This window comes from Ambystoma mexicanum, chromosome 2p, assembly GCF_040938575.1.
Source record: "Ambystoma mexicanum isolate Mex_15411 chromosome 2p, UKY_AmexF1_1, whole genome shotgun sequence".
NCBI classification, from domain to species: Eukaryota; Metazoa; Chordata; class Amphibia; order Caudata; family Ambystomatidae; genus Ambystoma; species Ambystoma mexicanum.
Window position 1 is genome coordinate 687,181,070 of NC_090923.1, and position 19,517 is coordinate 687,200,586.

General features: G+C 43.9%; 1 protein-coding gene across 16 annotated transcripts in view; it reads left to right on the forward strand.

The window, feature by feature from the left end:
• The window catches only part of LRFN1 (leucine rich repeat and fibronectin type III domain containing 1), a 1,263,189-nt gene that overhangs the window by 405,464 nt on the left and 838,208 nt on the right, over positions 1-19,517 (forward strand). The gene's annotated exons all lie outside the window — the stretch shown is intronic.

Consider the following 19,517-nt stretch of genomic DNA (forward strand, 5'->3'; position numbering starts at 1 on the left):
TATCAACATCAGTGCTTCTATCAGCATAATCATTTACGCTTTCCTACGTGGTTTATCTGGGGTAGGGGCTACACCCTGTCTCCCAAATGCCCAGTAGGCAGGAGTTTGGTTATACTCAAGGTGGCCCTTTGTATGTGAGCTGAATGGCCTCTTGTAACTCTGCTCAGAACTCTTCCATACATATATATATATATATATATATATATACAAACACACACGGGGACCGATTCATGAAATGTGTTGCACGGTTCAAAGTGACTTTGCACTGCTGAAAAGTGACTTTGCACTGCCGATAGTAGTAGTTTCCCTCAGGTGTAGTGCCAGCATTATATCATTACTTTGTACCCTATTCCCCTTATTTGCGTAGGGATGCTCCCCACAGCTCCTCCCACTGTTCCCTTCATGTGTTTTTTATTCAAGTCCTTGTACAATTTGGTCACGTAAGCCCAGCCCTTTTTTGGTTTACCTTCGAGGAATATTTTGTACAGGGCAGAAATCAACCCTAATTGGTCATTCCACATTAAAGAGTGGTGCCCAAGAATACCAGAATTAAATATGAAGCAAGCCTGACAGCCTGGGAGACTAATTATTTCAAACCTCCCATAAGTCAGGGCCAGAACTCTTTTAATCATTGTAATCACTGCTTCACGGTGGCATGCATCTTGTAATACAAGACCTGAATATAATGTGCAATTCCACAAAAATGGTACGCATGCTGCTGTCATGTCATCCAGGCAGACAGAAGACTAATCTGCATTGAAGGTTTAAAACAAGGTTTATATTGTGAAAGTATTTACTTTGGCGTAGTGGGAGGTTGGGGGCTTTGAAATGGAAGTGGGCAAGTCCCAGCGGGTTGTAATTTGACAGAGAAGAAAGCTTAGCCGATACACTATTTCACAATTGTTGTACACGTGTTTCTATTACAGCCTTAAAAAATAAATTAAAACAACATGATAAAGGAGCTGTTTAAAAAAACAAAAACAAAAAAAAAACAAGGGGGTGGGGTTCAAATAACCTCCAGCCTTGGATTTCTTTCTGGGACATGGCATTAATTACTAATTGTGCAGTAAATTGGCAGACAATCCACAGATTTACCAACACAATCTTTTACCGTTAGCACCACTCAGTGCTCTGGGCTTAAATAAGTATTATGATTGGTGGGACGGTGGTGCTAGTCCACATTTTCTGAGTCCTTAGAACCCCATGGGGATTCCACTGCAGTAATTCCATCAATGTTTAATTCCACTGCAGTAATTCCATCATTTTTTTATTCCACTGCAGTAATTCCATCCATTTTTAATTCCACTGCAGTAATTCCATTAATTCTTGGTGGTAAGGTACATCATCCACCTTATCGCCAAAACTCGTGCTACAATGATTTGTTACTGTGGCCTAAAAGTGGTGGTAACAGCATTACTGCGACTTTACCACCATTTCTACCCACACTGCAGTAATCATAATAATGCTCAGTGCCTTAACATCCTGCACTTTAGTAAGAACCAAAACAGGGACTTTAAGATTGACTGCTCTAGCTGGGGCCATCTAACCTGTTCCCTTTGGTCCTTTGTGATTTCTCTCTTTCACCAGCCCTCTCTTCCTCACCTTAGATCGATTGCTTCACTTCCTCTCCCCATCCTAGTTTACCCATACCCCTCACCTGGGAGGATAGCTCAGCGGCAACGTGTTTGCCTTAGAAGCAACACAACACAAAGCAACACAGGTTTGATCCGCACTTAGAAAACTCTGTATATTTAAGCACGTTATAAATACACAACTAAGACAAAAAAAAAACAATTACGCAACTAAAAAAAAAAAAAAAAAAGAATCCTGCAACAGCGCCTCAATGCCGCCGTGCTGTGTGAGTGCTTTAAAAATACAAATAAATAAATAAATCACAACTGACCATGGAGCAGTTGGGCCAGCTTTCCTCTGCATAGGGTCCACACTGTAAACAATCAGGATATTTAGGAGCAATCAGGGACATGTTTCCCAGGAGACTGCTGTTGGGGGAACATGTATTTGGCCAGTCACTCCCCCAGACCTCCTGATCGCAAATCTTTTGTTCACAGTTGTCTTTGTTTCCAGTAATTAACTATAAGAGATGTACCTCTAATGGGCAGCACTTTAATTAATGGCAGCAGCTGACATAACAAATAAGGTAGGGTTACCTCTTTGCTTTCAAAAGACTCAGCTCCCTGCATTCATGTTGGCTGATTGATGTGCAGACGCTGTCTACATTTTGCATACAAAGAGGATGCATTCCTTTGTCAAATTGTGACTACAAGCATATTGGATCTATAAGCCCTGTTGGTATAGACCTATAAGCTTAAGAAGATCCAAATGTTTCAATAGGAATGTGCCATGACTTCCATTTCTCGTCATAGCCTAATATATTCTGTTCATGTTAGTCCAGCCCTTGCAATCTGTACAGACATGCAAAGTGCCAGGAATTACAGAAAGTGTGTTTGATCTTTGTTTCCTCGTATTAATCGTCGAAATGAAGTTTTATTTATTCATTTATGTTTTCAATTTCTAATGCACGCAAACAGCCCTTAGGAATTTAGGTGCTGTTACAGGTGAAGAACTTAGTTACATGCGGCATGTGACAGACATTGCAGAAGCATTGCATACATCATACCAATAGTGCGGGCAGGCATAGTAAAAACATTGTATACTTACATTATATAGTCCAGGATTAGGTGAATAGCAGTGTCTTGATGGCTTTGCAGAACACTAGGTGGGAGGTTCCTGCTCCTAGGGGTGGTGGAAGGACATTCCATTGCATGGCTGCTATAAATGGGAATCTAGCACCGCCTGCTCTGTAAGCACCAGTGAGAAAAGTAGTCAGTGGTTTGGAAACACACTCAAACCTTTGGTAGGCTTTTTAATTATCATACTCAATAGTTACTTTGCAGTAGAGTACAATTGTGCCACAGATGTGAGAACATATATCCCTGACAATGGAGAGGGTTCTTTCCATGGGGGCAGGTCCGCATATATATACACCTCCAGAGATCTTTCTGCGACCTGTATGCATATGGTAGAATTCTGACAGGTCCGTCTCTACCCTTCATCATTATTCAGTCAATAAAATAAGTATCATCTGTTATTTACAATGCCATGAAGCTAGCGACACTCACTGTGAGGTAGTGAACTTTGTTACTTGCACCAGGTGTACTATAGACAAGTAGCCACCTGTGCATAGTGGCCATTGGGTGGTAGCGCTCCATTATGCACAGGCTGTCACTGTGCCATGCAGAGCATCCTCCCTAAGTAAACCTAGCAGCATGGAGGCGCTCTGCATGGCATGCTACCTTGTGCTGTGGGATGTTTTTACCCATTCATCCAAGCCCTACAATAAAACTGTGCAGTACTGGCATGGAAAACATCATGATGGCCAGAACTCCCCAGAGAGTGCACAGGGAAAACATGAAGAATAGGCTGCCACACATTTTTGCCTATGTTGTGAGCACAGGAGGGCACTGCCTAAAACCACCAGTGGGCTACACACACAGTAGCCTGAAACCATTGGGAATGGCAATGCTGATTGCCAAAAAAGCAACTCAGAACTGTGGGGAATTAATTTTCTTAATCCCAAAAATGGTTGCATTACCAGTACTCACCACTATCAGAAAGTCGGCGTTTTAAAACCACCAGACTTTTGTGTAAAACTGAACAAATGAAACAAAACCAGACCAAGGAAAGACTTGCTAAGAGGTGGATACAATGTAAAACTATATTCTGAAATGACTTGAAGGAAGTAATTATTTAATGTATATGTAAAAATTGTCAGTTTGATTTGAATGTAGAAAACTGGGAACAAAAAGTGACATTTAGCTGAAACCTGGCTTAATGAAACTGGATTCTGCCTGACAACTACCCCCGACAGGAGTTGAAACCTGTTCAGCCACTCCCCTTGCCAGAAGGAGTTGTCACCGCTCTGATTAGATTAGGGGTGGAGCAGCTGGGGACTACAGGGAGTTGAACAAAGGCCTGTCCTGGACTCAGGCAAATGTTATATTGAGGGGCCGTAAAGTGGCTTCCTCTTAGGGGAAACTGGGAGGGGCAGTGCCTCTGCTAGCAGCTGAGCTTGGGGGAAGTGGATAAACCAGTTATTTCACCCTGTGATGTGGGAAGCCACACCCCTTTTTGACCAGGGCATAATTTTAAAAAGATAGATAACTCATAGTGCGGACTTGTCAGAATTATATAAGTAATATCATTATTTTTGTGATTTTTCTGTGAACATTTTGAGAGGCGTTAGGACCCTGTGGTGTATTCTGGGGGGTTGCTAGCGGAAAATAGGGTCTCACTCCAAATGTCTTCATGTTAAAAATCTGACACTTCATCAATTAATGTCCATACTCCTTGCGCACATGTGTGTAATTTTGGGTAAATGTCCGATATTGCAAAACCAGTTAAAAAGTGCAAAATGTTGTCATTTTTCAATGCAAGCGCCCAGGAAGATCAGAGGCGGACAAGCATGGACCATAAGGAATATATAATGTGCACATGTAATTTCAACAAATTGTATATCTGGGAAGGATGTATTTGAATCAAATATAGATTTGTGGGCAAACTGACCAGGGGAGGATCCTCTGACCCATAAACAGACTTCATCATGCTGACAATCCATTTCCTTCCCAATCATGGGAGAGGGGAGAATTGGGCCAATGACAAGTAGAGAGGGGCAGGCTTAGCTAGGCCCAGGCACACACCCATTTTCAAAACACATAAAAAGAGACTGCTGGGACAGGTAGAGACATTCAATTCCATTTGCTGCGGAGCATGCTGACCGACAACTTCACATCCAGAGATCCAGACTTCAAATCCATCAATCTCCAAAGACCAGAACTTTACTTCAGAACTTAAAGCAAGGGCCTAAACACACAAACTGAGAACTCTTCTCAGCAGGCCTCAGCAACCTTAAAATCATTTGCAAACTCTTCCACAGCCGGGCGAGCTGTTTAAATTCTTTTGCCAAGAACAATTGCCAGAGACCAGACCAGAGATCCAGAGTGACCCAGACCGCTGTGAGCAGAACCAGAGAGCTGACCCAGATCACTGTGAAGTGCCGAGACCAGAACCGGAGTCCAGTCCAAAACCTGACCAGACCCGTGGCGAGGCCTATTTCAAATTTATATTGTGAGTACCTAGCAGAACTGTGCAGAACCAATCTCTTAGTTAAAAAAATCTAATCCAAACTATTTTAACCTAAGTAGAACTGCCTCCTAGAAATCGTGTCATCTGTCATTTTTAAAGCTGCACAACTGTCACCTGTCAATTCTGCAGCTGCAAGCTGTCACCTGTCATTTTGAGTTTACTTTAAATCCGAAAAACGACCTTTACAAAATCGTTCATATCTCTGGAACTGTTTGTCCTAGGAACTTGGTTTAACTTTCCTCGGAAAGCTTAGAATCTCAGCTTTCCAACGAACTGACTTGCTGCTTGTACTTTTCGTAATCACGATTCATGCACTCGCAATTTTGCCGCGATTTGCGATTTGGCCTGATTTCTTTACCTGTAAAAAGATAGCAGCTTTTTGCTTTCCTCTGCTAAAAATTTGTTTGCCTCTTAATAACCATCCCTGAATCATTGCTAAGTGAGCCTGAGCTCATCCCAAGTATCTCTCACTCACCCTGAACCTCCTATAGGGAATTAAAAGCATTTTCAGCATATTTCTCACTTCACTGCCACCACATTCAAAGCACTTGGGCCTGTGTTTTAAAACTCATACCTGTTTTCTCTAAGCTTGCTGGTGGGGAACTGAATTTCGTATTGTATTTGATTGCATTCCTGAGAACTGTGTGCTCCTTTTTCCATCTCCTTCCATTTCTTACATTGCATAGGGGAGGGGGGTGAATTGCCAGAGAAAAAGTGATTATCTTATCTTTTGCTATAATCATATCAAGTATTTCTGTACTGCGTTTTATTCCTCATTGCTTTTCCCCTGAAACCATAAAAGTATTTTTGCTACTTTATCCATCCTACACCAACTCCTCATTGATTATAAAGAAGTGTGCTAGTGTCAGATTACCCATTGTTGATTAACATTATATTTATAAGGGCGATATCGATTATTAATTTATTATAAGAGCGTGGTATCTATATTTTGTTTTATTTCTCAAATAAACCTTTTAAACTTGCAAAACAGAACTACTTCTTGGCTCAGTGGGGTCAGGGGGATTGTAAGAGAGGGGTGTTATATAGGGGTAGTCATCCAGAACTCATGAACTGGACATAAAGATATATCAATAAGTGTTTCCATTCAGTATCCCAGACTAGGCATTGACTTAGCTGTAGTGTTGAATCGAATCCTCTTACAGTGCCTACAGTGCAGATGCCCTACTGCCCACACGGTGAGAAGGGGCACTGTCACATATGGAGGTCCGGAGCGGTCTATGTCCCTGCAGGCAATAGATGGTGCTTAGGACACCCTGTTCACTGGGGGCCATAGGGCATTTCGGTTTCAAGCCACAGGATATCCCAAAAAGTGTTGCTTTGGCGGCTCTAAATCTGAGCCGTCAAATTCTACTATGGGAATTTTGAAGGTAAGGCTAATGATTTTAGCGTGTGTTGGAGCTGAGCCCTGGAGACTGGGTTTGAAAATGCTATCGTTAACACAATGGCCCTGATTCATGGAATTATTTGCATGTAAAACGGGGATTTGCATGCCATTCTGCCTGCAAATCCCCATCCGTCAAACATGGATTAGCGGCAGAATAGCACGCACATCCCTATTTTATACGCAAATAATTCCATGAACCAGGGACATTGTGTTCATTTATTTGCATGTTTTGATGAATGTGTGGGTGTCTGGGCAAAGATGCACTGCGTGGCAACTGGGAGCGCAACGATGAAGAGCTGGGGTAACACTGGCATATATTGTGCAGGATTAGATGTGGGTACTAGCAGCATGAAAGGGAGGCAGTACGCGCATATAATGTGGAGACACACGTTTTTTTGGGCACTAGCAGCAGGAACATGTCATTTTACAGTAGCAATGCGGGCATGTATTGTTCAGAGCAGCCACGTTACTTTCTTTCAACGTAACTAGAAAGACATAGGGACAGAACGCAAATGTTCAACCTGTACTATTGGTAAACTGGTATCTATTGGAGTGTCCCAAATGTTGTACTACTGAAGTGAGGGCACATTCGATGGATACCTAGTTTTTCTTAAATTCCTGCTGTAAAATTCAACCCATTTAAAAAAAAAAAAAAAAAAAAAAGATATATTTATATATATTCCAAGTACAACATTCGTGCACAATGTACTGGATTAGTCCAGCATTGCTCGCAATCTTCTGCACCCCTCCGTCTTTCCACATTCACCAGCTGCCACCCCTCTGTGCTGCAGTGGTATTGCCCCTCTGTCCCGATCTTTGCTCACTGGGTTTAGAGTTCCTGATGCACAGCAGGCAGCGGCGGCAGCATCCAATGTGTCTCGTTTACACAGCAGGTTCTCCTCAGTTTAATGTCCACTGTGGGAGGTTTAAAGCTGGCGCCACTCGGGGTCGGGGAAGGGATTCATCCCCGTGCTAATGGCGTTGGACAGCAGAGACCTCTCAACGCATGCGGGCAGAGCACCAGGGATAGCACGTCTGCCAGACTCGGATATGTTTACGCGGGCTGCTTGGGTTAAACCGCTGGCTGCTGGAGAAGGGCCCGCCTGGCTGTCTGCCTGGCACAACAGCCACCAGCACCGTGACATGGATTAGTGACAACACTAAGGTGGCCAACTTTTCAAAATGGCTCTGCAGGACGTTTAACACACAAAGCACATCAGAAACAGTAGTAGTAGTGAATGTGATTCGATGTGGCTGTAGTCACACTTCCCTGTTTCCTGCAGATCCAGTGGAGTTTCCAACATGGTAGTACTGGCGAGGAAGGGGGACTATGAAACATAAAAAAAACCCTGTTTTTATATGGGACATCGGTTTGGTTTAGTTTAGTTTATTTATTTATTTATAGAGCGCACCTAACACTGAGGTATCTGGGCACTTAATATTGAACAGTAGGCAAAGGTTACAGAAACAAAACAAAAAGCGGTAGACTTGTGTTACGTTTGTCCCGATGTGTAGTTAAAGAAGTTAGCAAGACTAACTCGTCTCTTTAATGTGCTTTCCTGCCCCACTACGAACATAGCAATGCAGTCAAGAAAGGTTGCACGTGGTGAATTTGTAAAATTGAGGGGTGTAAATGTTCACCCTGAACTTAGCGAACGCTCTTGAACTAATTCAATAACGGTTTTGCTAGGGTGTCCCCTTAGATATCATTTTTGTAATTTTTTTAAACAGGCTTTATTGGTGCCTTTCACAGCAAAAATGTCAGAACATTAGCTTACAATGTAGAATTTAGAGTCCTTTTTAAAGGGTCTCACATAAAATACTCTGATAGATGCCAAGCAACTAACAGTACACATGAGCATTTTGTGACGGGTGTGGATGCTGGCTAACCTCAAAGAAAACTACAAAAAAGGAGGCCTCTCAACAACATATGCAAGCTTTCTCCCACTTTCCAGCAATCTGCCCAAAGCAGATCATGAAATCTGCCCCCATGCCATGCTTTTTTTGTCCAAGGATTTGAATGAGGCTGTTCAGCATTGCTCCTATAAAACAGATGTTTATGTTGCTAGTGCCCAAAAAAGTTCTGTCTCAACAATGTATGCCCACGCTGCACCTATCATGCTGCTAGTGCTCAAATCAAATCCTGCAGTCTGTCTCAATATATATGCTTTTGCTGTTCTGCATCATGTTGCATCCAGTTTACCGAAAATGTACTCCTCCCACACACACATACGTACGCAGAACCACCTTTTAGCAAACATACATACACTTTTGTAAACATATATTTGTTCTTTTATATGGTCCTGAGAGACATGAATGGTTATAAATGACATAAGAAAACTTGAGATGTCCTTATACTGCCCTACACACCATAAAAGTCCAAGACAGACAACCGAGAAGAGCCTAGGTGATAAACTCCCCAGAGGAGCCTGGGTTATGAACTCATCGATTGGTTGTCATTGTTTGACAACGTTATGCATCATGTATCAACCAATCATCTGCAAGACTTAAGGAGATCTGAGACTTTTGAGAGGAGAAGGCAACCCCTGCAATTTTTGCTATGTCTGCTGCAAGGGGCACAATTACTCTGAAAATCTGAGGGTATGGAAGTAGACTACCACTTCAAATGGCGGCTTTGTCCATTTCTCATTGATGGTGAATGTCCATCTGCATTTTGTCATATTCCCATGTCGGACTGAGCAAGACTATCATTGGAGTGTCTTTGAGGTGCCAGTGGGCAGTCAGAAGGCAGGTATCACATAACAGAATAGAAAATGCTGGCCCTGAATTTGCGCCATGGCGCAGTGTCCTCTGATGGAGCATTGCTAAGCATAACATTCTATTACATTGTATGATACAGGATAACAGCTAGAGAAAGCATATTTTGCAAGCATATGAACAAATAAATGTGGCCCAGTGGAATGTTTCCAAAGTGAACAATATTGTCCCCAGTTGATGGCTGATTTCTTGGGCATGGAGACAGTAAGCGTATCAAAATCATTGTATCTACCACCCTAATAGACAAAGCATCTTGACACACAACTCCAACACCAAAACAGCACACACTACACATTGGAATGCACATCACCCAAAGACACGTCTACATTAATTGTCCCTATAGACCACACCAACTCACTGCAGATAGACAAACAACACGCTCCATGCTCCTTTAGCACCACTCTGACAGACACCACAATTTACAGTAGCAATCTGGAGCATACATTAACCACTAATCCGGACAACTCTCCAAATTTGCACACCACAGGAAGTCCTACCTTTTCCTATCCGCACATATCAACATTGCAAAAAAACAATCTTGCCTTGCTTCCCCTGCTTATACGTTAGTGACTTATCCCACCTTTGCAGATCACAAAGCTCCAAGAACCAGAGAAAAAATAGCAGAGGGTGTGCACTGCAAGAATAAAAAACATTACACAACAGGGAAGATCAAAGCGTTTCAATCATTTGGATTTGGAGTTGTACTCAGTATGGTCCAAGCAACTATGCTGAATGGGAGCAGAAGGAACATGAATGGTGGTTCTGCTGTAGTCAGTGCTCTGTAGTACAATTTCTGGATCCCTAACTGGCTATTGAGAATATGTATTTGCATGTCTAATCAAGTGCTATTGAACGGAGGGAGAGCCAATGAAACAGAAATGCAATTCTACATCTAGTAGGCCCCAGGACCTACTTATAAAGGCACACAAAAGGTCACCATTTTGCCCCTAAAATCATTAAATCTGCTCCATTGTAAGGGTGTGAGCATAATGATTTCTAAGGTCTCCAACTGTTTCAGCTAAATCAACGTGAGAGTCAGGGGCGTTGCTAGGGGGGGCTAAGGGGGCTATAGCCCCTGGTCTTTTGGTTGTAGCCCCGGATAGAATCTCAGGAGCTACAGCCAAAAGACTAGCTAGCCCCCAGTCCCAACAGTTCCGACACCAGCTTAGCCCCGGGTCTTTTCCAGACCTAGCAACTCCCCTGGTGAGAGTACATGATATGCCTAGGATCATACACTCACACACTGCGGATCATCAGTTAGGTCAGGGTTTCAAAACACTCTGCAATTTAGCCACTTGACCAAAAAGGATATCATTTGAAGCAATTCCCACATCATGAATATAAAACTAGAATGGAATATAATGCAAGCGTAAAAGAAAGTTCTGCTTTGCACCAGTGTACATTTAGCCCTTTAAGACACACACCAAAAGAAATTGTCTAGTAAGGTCACCTTGTATAGCGATTGCTTGTTTGTCACAGCTTCCAGGTTGCTGATAAGCATGATGTTGAGAACTTCTGACTATCTAAATAAAAGCACAACCTTCTTTGCATGTCACACTAGTAGATACATATATAAACACATCTTTAAAAATGCTTTATTGCGTTACTCAATTTATTTGTCCTAGTAGAAGACAAAGGTTTATATCGTAACTGGATGGGTAAAGGTGGCATTTCATTTGGACCAAGTCCACAAAACCAAAATGTATCTTGTGCTGTAGGAGTTTTCAGTGCTCAGCAGGGTCGAGTTGGTTTCAGGGTGCTTTGCAGCTTTTGCGACAGATTTGAACAGGAAACAGTTGTGGGAATCAGGCAGCAAGATGGCTTGGTGAGCAAAGCTGGATAAACAGCTGCAGGCTGGTCTTCATGGCAGTTCTGGGTCAGGAATCCTTGTCTCAGTGCTGATTGACAGTTCTGAAGTACTGGTCGAGACGTCTCGTATGTGTTTTAGTGACTGCGGCTTCACAGCGGTCTGCTAAAAAATGTCCTTTAAGGTGGACATCAGTAGATGAATGTCCATGCACTCCTCCTAGTTTCTTCACTGGGCTTGTGTCGTCCTTTAAAGCAGATGGCCAAAAGCTGAGGAGAGTGTTGCAGGCAGCTGCCTTTTCTTGGGTTTGGTTCAGAGACTCTCTGGTACTTCCAAACCGGGAAACTTGCTGCAGAGCCTAGCACGCCACACTGTGCTGGTTGTGTACCAGTTTGGGAGCTTCTGAGGTTCCTCTGGATACAGTATCTCCCTCTGTTCCCTGGCAGATGTTTAGGGAAGGGATCTTGCTTCCTTCTTGGAGGTCCTGGCCTTCCTTCTCTCCCGGAATATGTAAGACAGACTGTAGTTTCAGCAAGGCTCCAATGATTATTTCTTCCTTCTGCTTCTGGTGAAGCCTCCAGATGATCTGTCAAAAGAGGGGCTCAGCCCTCTTTTAAATCCAAATTGACCACAGGGATTGGTGTAGGCTAAGCCTACCACAATGAACCAATCCTGGGTCTCCACCAAGTATCTCCTGTATGCGTGAAGTCATAACCAGAGTGCTTTGCAACATAAAAGCTAAAAGGGTGAAAACATGTACTACTTAGTCCCACGTCCCACCCATCTTTCTGTCTGCTGTGGATCAAAGGATATCTCTGGTTAATGGAGCACTCTGTGGTTCTTGGTTAAAGGGGCAGGTCTCCCTTGAAGCTGGGGCAAGACCAGACATTCCATCTCCGGCAAACTACATACTCGTACCTTCTGAATGGGGTCTCCATGCAAGGATGACTAAAACATGCAGTCCCAGACAGGCCCTTTCACTGTCAATCGATACTGAGGGTGGGAGCTGGAATCAGATTGACACAGTGCACATGAAAGGGTGTTGGGTTGTCTACGTTGTTAGCCTCTGCAGCCAAGCCCAATGTGTTCCTGTTTAAATTAAACTTTGATTAGTATGCAAATGTTGCCACCAGCTACAGGGTTCAACAAAAGGACTGGGTGGATCCATGGAGACTTTGTTAGTTAATTAGGCTGTTCATGGTAGGGGGAAGATTTGCCCTCCCCCTTCTGAGATGACATGGTGTACTCCTAGCTTTCATATCCCAACTAAATATGACAGGGGATTTTGCATATGTTGTGCAGGGAGCATAGGAAAATGTGTGCTGATTAGCCCGACACATTTTCCAGAGGTTGATCTACCATTATCCCATTTTTACTTAAAATGCCAAAAAAGCCACCGCGCTGATTGTCGAATTCTTCACAGTTGCAACTAATCAATGATCCACACCCTTTCAGAGATAAGCCTGCCGTTCTGAATAGATATTCACCCCAGAACCACTGTTCTCCTGGAAGTTACAGCCCCCTACCATTGCCCCCTTCTTCCCACCCCTATCCCCGCTCCTTGATCCTTTGCTGTGCTACCTTGGATTGAAAGTTGATCTGCAGTGTTGCTCTCTCCATTAGCAGCCCTTGCATGATATATCAGTCCCTTAGCATTATTACGCTAAATATCTTAAAACATCGGGTCTCATAATAAGTTCCTTGGGATACCGGTGAACTACCGTACCATCTCAACCACCTGATATCTCAGTTTTCCCAAGACAATCACAGTGGCGGATGCGCTGGTAACTCCCCATTTCCATGGAGTTCTACAGGACTCCATGGGAATGGGAAACCACAATCACAGGCACTGGTAATACCGTTGCCTGTGATTGCTGCATTTGTCTGCCGGTAGGGGCCTGACCTACAGACAGGTCAGGCCTGCCAGTAAACTACAGCCCCTACCGGCAGACATGTAGTTTGTATGTCTGGAAAGGTGCCTGTATACGTTATTACCAGCACCTTATTTCTGCACCGGCAAACTTGTAGTGAAGCCCATTGTCTAAAAGCAAATTGTTTGGGGTGTCACTGGTGCAAGTATCCGTCTCTAATATTAGCGTGAACAAGGCGATTGGGTGAGAGGTGAAAGTGGGAAATACATTGTTGGCTACAAGGTCACTTTTTTAGCGTGCCTAAATTTAAAGGCTCCAGAGAAGTATCTTGGGTGCATTTTCTTTCTCCCGTTGCAAGCTAAATTTAGCATAACCTTAGCTCACGTGGAGAGAAGTGATTGGCTGTCCCTGCATGCATCCAAAAGAGTGGTTAAAAATGGGCATATTCATTTTCAAGCATTACCCACTTGATGGTCAGGCTGACATGCAAGGTGTTAGGTGAAGTGTGGTCACCAACTAAATGACATTACATGTATTTATTAAACACTTTTCTTTTTATTAGCAGCACTTTACCTATGTGTGGATGTTTAATCAATAGGCAAAGTGATGCGACATTTCCAATTGAAAAACCTCATACCGCTTAAGTTACTTAGTAAGTTTGTGTCTCCTTACAAGACAGTTAACTTAGTACAATATAATCACTTTATATACATGATGTCTACTAGATTGACATACGAAACAAAGTTTGCTTTTATACATTAAGTCAATGGTTCTTTACATTATGCATAGTTGGGACCATGCCAATGGTGAAAGGCTATATACAAATGCCAGATGATGATGACAATGAATATGACCTGGAAGTTTGTGACAAAGTATATCTCCCTCAGTGTACATATTACCCAACGTCTATAAGTGTGTATCTCAAAGTGCTGAAAGTATAATGGTCGGAAACAGCAGAGCTTTCAGGCTTGCATTATTTTGCATTTTGGGGATTTCCAGTTGAGATAACTAAAGCTACAATGATATCCTTTTGATTTGACTTTTTTATATAACACTTTTACAATTTACATTATTTTTGCCATGCTGGTGGACCATGCAATGTGTGTATTTTGCAAGGAAACTCAATATTATAGTATTATTGTAGGCTAGAAATCATTAACCTAAAATGTTGTGCAAAGTAAAGCTTGGAAGGTATGTAGTCAAGTGCCAACATTTCACAGTGGGTTACAATCTCTGCTTCACTGTTTAGACAAAGGGTGTGAGTTTGGGCAAATAATGTGTCCACTCTGTGACTTAACTGTAAAAACGTGGAGTTAGTCATTATAATTGGTTATTTATAACGTGCTTAATACCCAGAGGTTTCTAAGCGCGGATCTGGGGATCGAACATTTGTTGCTCTGAATTATCTTCCTTCCAAGACAAGTGCGTTGCCACTGAGCTATCCTCCCGAGACAAGTAGAAATGATTAAGTTGACACTATTAAAAATAAAGTAGCCCATTACAATGGGGCAGATTTCTTGATTTCAGGGGCAGCATAGTGTCCCCAAGTGTTCCATTGTTAGAGAACCCAGAGGCTGAAAACCAGAATGGCGTTATTGTTGACTCTCCCTTAGTTTCATTTCACTTGATTTGGCAGACAGATATATTTGTTCACCATCCAGTCAGTGCACCAGAGATTCCATTATAGAGACAGACTACAGCAGAAGCAAACATTCATGTCCTCCCGTGTTCCTGCCAGTCACTAAAGTTGGCCGGCCCAGTCAGATTGCTGATCCACAGGAGAATGCGTAAAACTCATTGCTGTGCCCTGCTATCCCATGTTCCATGTTTGATGTGTTCTGGTTGTTATGCTGTAAAGCGCTTTGGAGTAAAGCGCTATATAAACAATAAAATACAAAATACAGATATCACATGTTATGCAGTCTTGTATAGCATGCTAATTGTCATTTTCACGGTTTTCTTGGAGCTTCAGGATCTGCAAGGATCTCCTTTGTACTATTGAAGTAGTAGAAGGGAGAACATGGCGTACTTCATTTCTTACAACGTTGATGTAGGTAGATCTGGAGAAACGAATGGTCTGTCTGGGGTATACATTTTAGGCAATTTGTGAGCTGCCCAGGTTGCTAAAGTACGCTGTTTGTGTGGTTGTCTGTGGTGTTTATCAAAGTTAGATTTTTAGAGTGTGGGGAATGGTGTTGGTGTTCCTGCAGTGGGTTATTGGTACTGGCAGTGTTCAGCAATGGATATGGACGGAAGATGAGCAGGGTGTACTTAGGAAGACAAATACTGGGGAGGGATAGAAGTAGGAGAAGAGGGGAAGAGTACACTTAGAGAGGAAACGTGCAGTGCGGAGCGCCCACCACTGCAGTGTATAAACCGCACTATCAATACAAGTGGCAGTGTACATATTGCCAAACAAATGAGTGAAAGCATGTGTGTGCAGTTCTGAGGACAAGAGGCGATTGGACAAGGTGAGCTAGGGGTATGAATGGAACAGGATGGAATGGTTACTTAGCAAAAGAGGACGAGCTGGCTGGTGAGGGTGTTCCAGGGGGCCACTAGAACCAGGGAATGACAGTGACAGACCGATCAAAACAGCAACTAAAGATGAACCCTTCTGGGCAATAGTGGATTTCGAATATCCTCATGCAAGTATTACATATTGGATTATTGAATGGGGCACAGCTTTTATTTCAGTTTCCACAAGGCCTCCGAACGTAACACTCACCATGTGCTGTAATTAGTGAGTGATCTGTTCCAAAGTGAACGGCAACATTTTGGATGAGGCTTGGCGGCTGACCACCTGCAGCAGAGATCCGTGTGCAATTACCTAAAACACATGCTCAGTGGGTTACTGAGACTGCTGCAGAGATGTGTCTGGAAAATAGCTGAAATGGGTAGAGAAAAATATTGCAGAAAGGTCTATGGGTAAAGCACCTGCAGCAGGAAGCTGGGTGCCAATAGCTGAGATTATTGTTTTGCGAGTGGCTGCACCTGCTCCTGAGTTCTAATTTGAATGTCTGGAAGATTGCTATTATGGCTAGAGCTGTATGCTGCTGAGAGCTTGGTGGGTTGAGTACCTTCAGTAGAGATCTGGGAGCAAATAGATGAGAAGATTTTGCAGCGGGATGTTGCACCTGCTGCACATGTCTTATTTGAATGTCTAGAATATAGCTCAGTGGTGGGACACACATGCGTCAGCAATTCTGATGGGTAAAACACCTGCAGGAGGGATCTGGGTGCAAATAACAGAGAAGTTTGCTCAGTGGGTGGCTGTACCCGTGGTACAGATCAGACTTTAATGCCTGGAAAAAAAGTTCAGGCAAAACTGGAACTGGACTACCAAAACTATGTACACACACCTTTCAAGAAAGAACCGGGATAAGCAGTTTGTATTTTAATTTACTGTTTTTAATAGTAAGGTATCTGGTAGCAATAACCTGGCTTTCCAGGAAGGTGGCCTGGCTTCACTAAGGATTACAGAGTGCATAATAATGAGCTCAAGTGGCTATAGAATACAAAGCGAACTCCCTGCAGAATGCCAATGAAGAGTTTCTTTAGTATTAGTGTCCAGAGCACCCGTGTCATCAGTTGCATTAGCGCAGAGGACACCTACAGCATCAGGGCATGGAATGGTAAAGGCGCTGGAGCCCAAGGGTTTTTATAGTATGGTAGGGTAGCCAGAGGTCCCCTTGGATGTATCTTGCCTGAGGGCATTGGGGTATCTATGTTATCAGACAAGGTGTTGACTATAGCAATACATGTGGTTGAGCCTCCAGTGGCAGAGCCCACAGTGCCTAGACTAGGCAATCGGGTTATAGAAGGCCTACACCATGGAGGCACATGGGGGTGCTGAAGAAGCGTCAGACCCCAGAGTTCCTTCAAAATTAAAACCTGTAGTACCGGTGCAGGCTCAGTGAGTGCCACAGTGAACCTTATTCAGGTTGGGAATTGCTGCTTCAATGAAAGGAGACTCATACATAAACATAATTCGTCCTCTACTTCCCTACTACCTTACAGCAAGCTTCACCGAATCCTGTTCTGCCACTGGCCCTTGCCTCTGACATACAGTTTGTTTCTGTGTGCTTACTAAGGCTCCTCTACTGGACTGTCATGATCCCCTTCTCTTGCCATTATGGTGATGTAGAATCGGGCTGGATTCTCATGCTGGGCACAACTCTGCCACCTTTCAGCGCACGCTGCCTAGCATGACTCAGTGACTCATCTGAGAAAATACTCTACCTGTATGCAAGGCTTTATGCATTGTCCGTGTCTGTACCCTCAGAGGGGGCGTGATTGGAAAAGCAGAAGCGTCTGTACACCATACCATTCCTGGAGCCTGCAATGTTCTATTATTGTAGATAGGGGGCAGTGCTAATGTGAAGACTCAAAACAGAAGAAGAACCTCTCTTGTGTGTGCTGATGCGTGTGGGTTGAGCTGTGGGAAATGGGCGAGCTATCGGTCTTGCATTTGTCGCTCATCTGCAGGGGTGTTGCTAGGTCTGGAAAGGATGTGGGGGCTACAGTAATGTTGGGACTGTCGTGACTCAGGGCTAGCTAGCCTTTTGGTTGTAGCCCGTGAACTTCTATCCGGGGCTACAACCCAAAAGACCCGGGGATATAGCCCCCCTTAGCAACACCTCTGATGAGTCCTCTGTGTCAGCTCGTTCCTGTCAGTACTCCATCTAAGTAAGCCAGGAGACAGCGCAGAAGGAGGAGAGTGTTATGTGGTGATGTGGGTGGGCGGTGGCAAAGCTGGGGGGGTGCCGCTACCACCCTGGATGCTCCTAGGTGTGCAGTACACCCCCCAGCCAATCATTAGCACCCTATTATCCGCCTCCCAACCACCTGGGAACAAAAAGCTGCCTCCGCTAATGTGGGTGGTGGATGTCTGCTTTGAAGGCAATGCAATCATCTCGTGCTTCCCACGTGGGCCTCGTCTTGGCAGGTATCTGGGTATGCTGATAGTTCCCACTTCCACGGAAGCTCTTGTTGGCTTCTGATTTATAGACTGAGCTTATCTCGTGCATTCAGCAGCTCTGACGGCACCAGACAGTGCAAGAGAGCGAACAGAGACTTCAGCAGATCCGAGAGATCGCAAGGCAAGGTTGATCTTTGTGTTGATAGGGGGCAGGTGGAGTTTGATAGCCCTCAAGGAGACCGCAGATTGGGAGGTATTGAGTGAGGACAGTCCTGGAATTGGAGATTATTAACTGTGGGATCCCAGAAGCTGTGGAGGGGGAGGGGGAGGGGGGAATTGTTTGGGGCACGGGGTCGTTAGGAGCATGCATAGGAGTTGTAAGTGAATCTGAGTGATTTGCCCGCGGCTGAAAATACCGCAGGCAAATCATTCTTTTGAGAAAGGTGCAAAAAACCAAAAGTTTGCACCTTTCTCATGCGAACACACATACATTCTCACACCCACACACAACACACCCATAACACCCCCCACACCCGCACCCTCAGGACATCCCCACCCACACCACCAACAAAAACAAACCCCATTTACCTTCATCTTCATGCTGGTTCCTGCAGTGCCAGTTCCTTTTCACTTCTGTGATCTGGAACTGGCTCTGCAGGGTCCTTTTCTTTTCGTTTTTTTTTGTAACTGAAGGCTGCAGGGGTGTCCCCTGCAGCCCCCGCTCACTATACCACATAGTATAGTGAGCGAGGCGATGCGGGGGACACCCCCGCAGCCCCCATTCTTTTTTCAATGCTACCACCAAAGGTTGAACATTTGGTGTTCAAACCTTTGGTGGTAGAATTTTTAGAACGTTTGGTTCATGCACACCTTTAGATGTGGGAAAAACGTCCTAAACGGTTGTAAGTTAACGGTGAGGGAGAATTCACAACATTTTTCTCAGCACCCCCAATCCCTATAATTAAACATTTACATTTCAGGAGATTAATACATTATTAAAGAAAGAAGGCGTTTTCTGTAATGTTGTACCGTAGAAGCAAATTAGAAAAGGTGCACATCTTTAAAAAGCTGTTTGTGTATATTTTCTGCAGAGTAAAACATTAGCAGGAGTATTCACAACCATTGCCACCAGAAGTTGCTGTAGCATAGTGGGTATGTCACTCGACTGTGGTCCTGGTGATCCAATCCTGGTCTCCGGGAACAAACACAGTTTGCTTACCTTCATGGGCACAAGTAGTTTTCCTGCACTCAACAAGACATTTTTGTTCAATCTCGGACAATGGAAAATCTGGTCAAATGACCAGCGCTGAGTGGGGGTGGGAGAGGCACCCGTGCGACTTCCTTTCTCTGAGAGGCAGAGAGGAAGCTGTGGTTGGCTGTAAGCATTCCCTCTGTGTAGTTTGAGCCAATTCAGACTTAAATTCACCCCTCAAACTTTCCAGATGATACTATCTAACTCTTCCAAACAGCACTCATTGTGACCAAATCCTATTTTACCAGGGATGTTGATTCACTAAAATGCCAGGGGAAATGGAAGTGACATCACCTGACCTTTGACACGGATGGCATCAG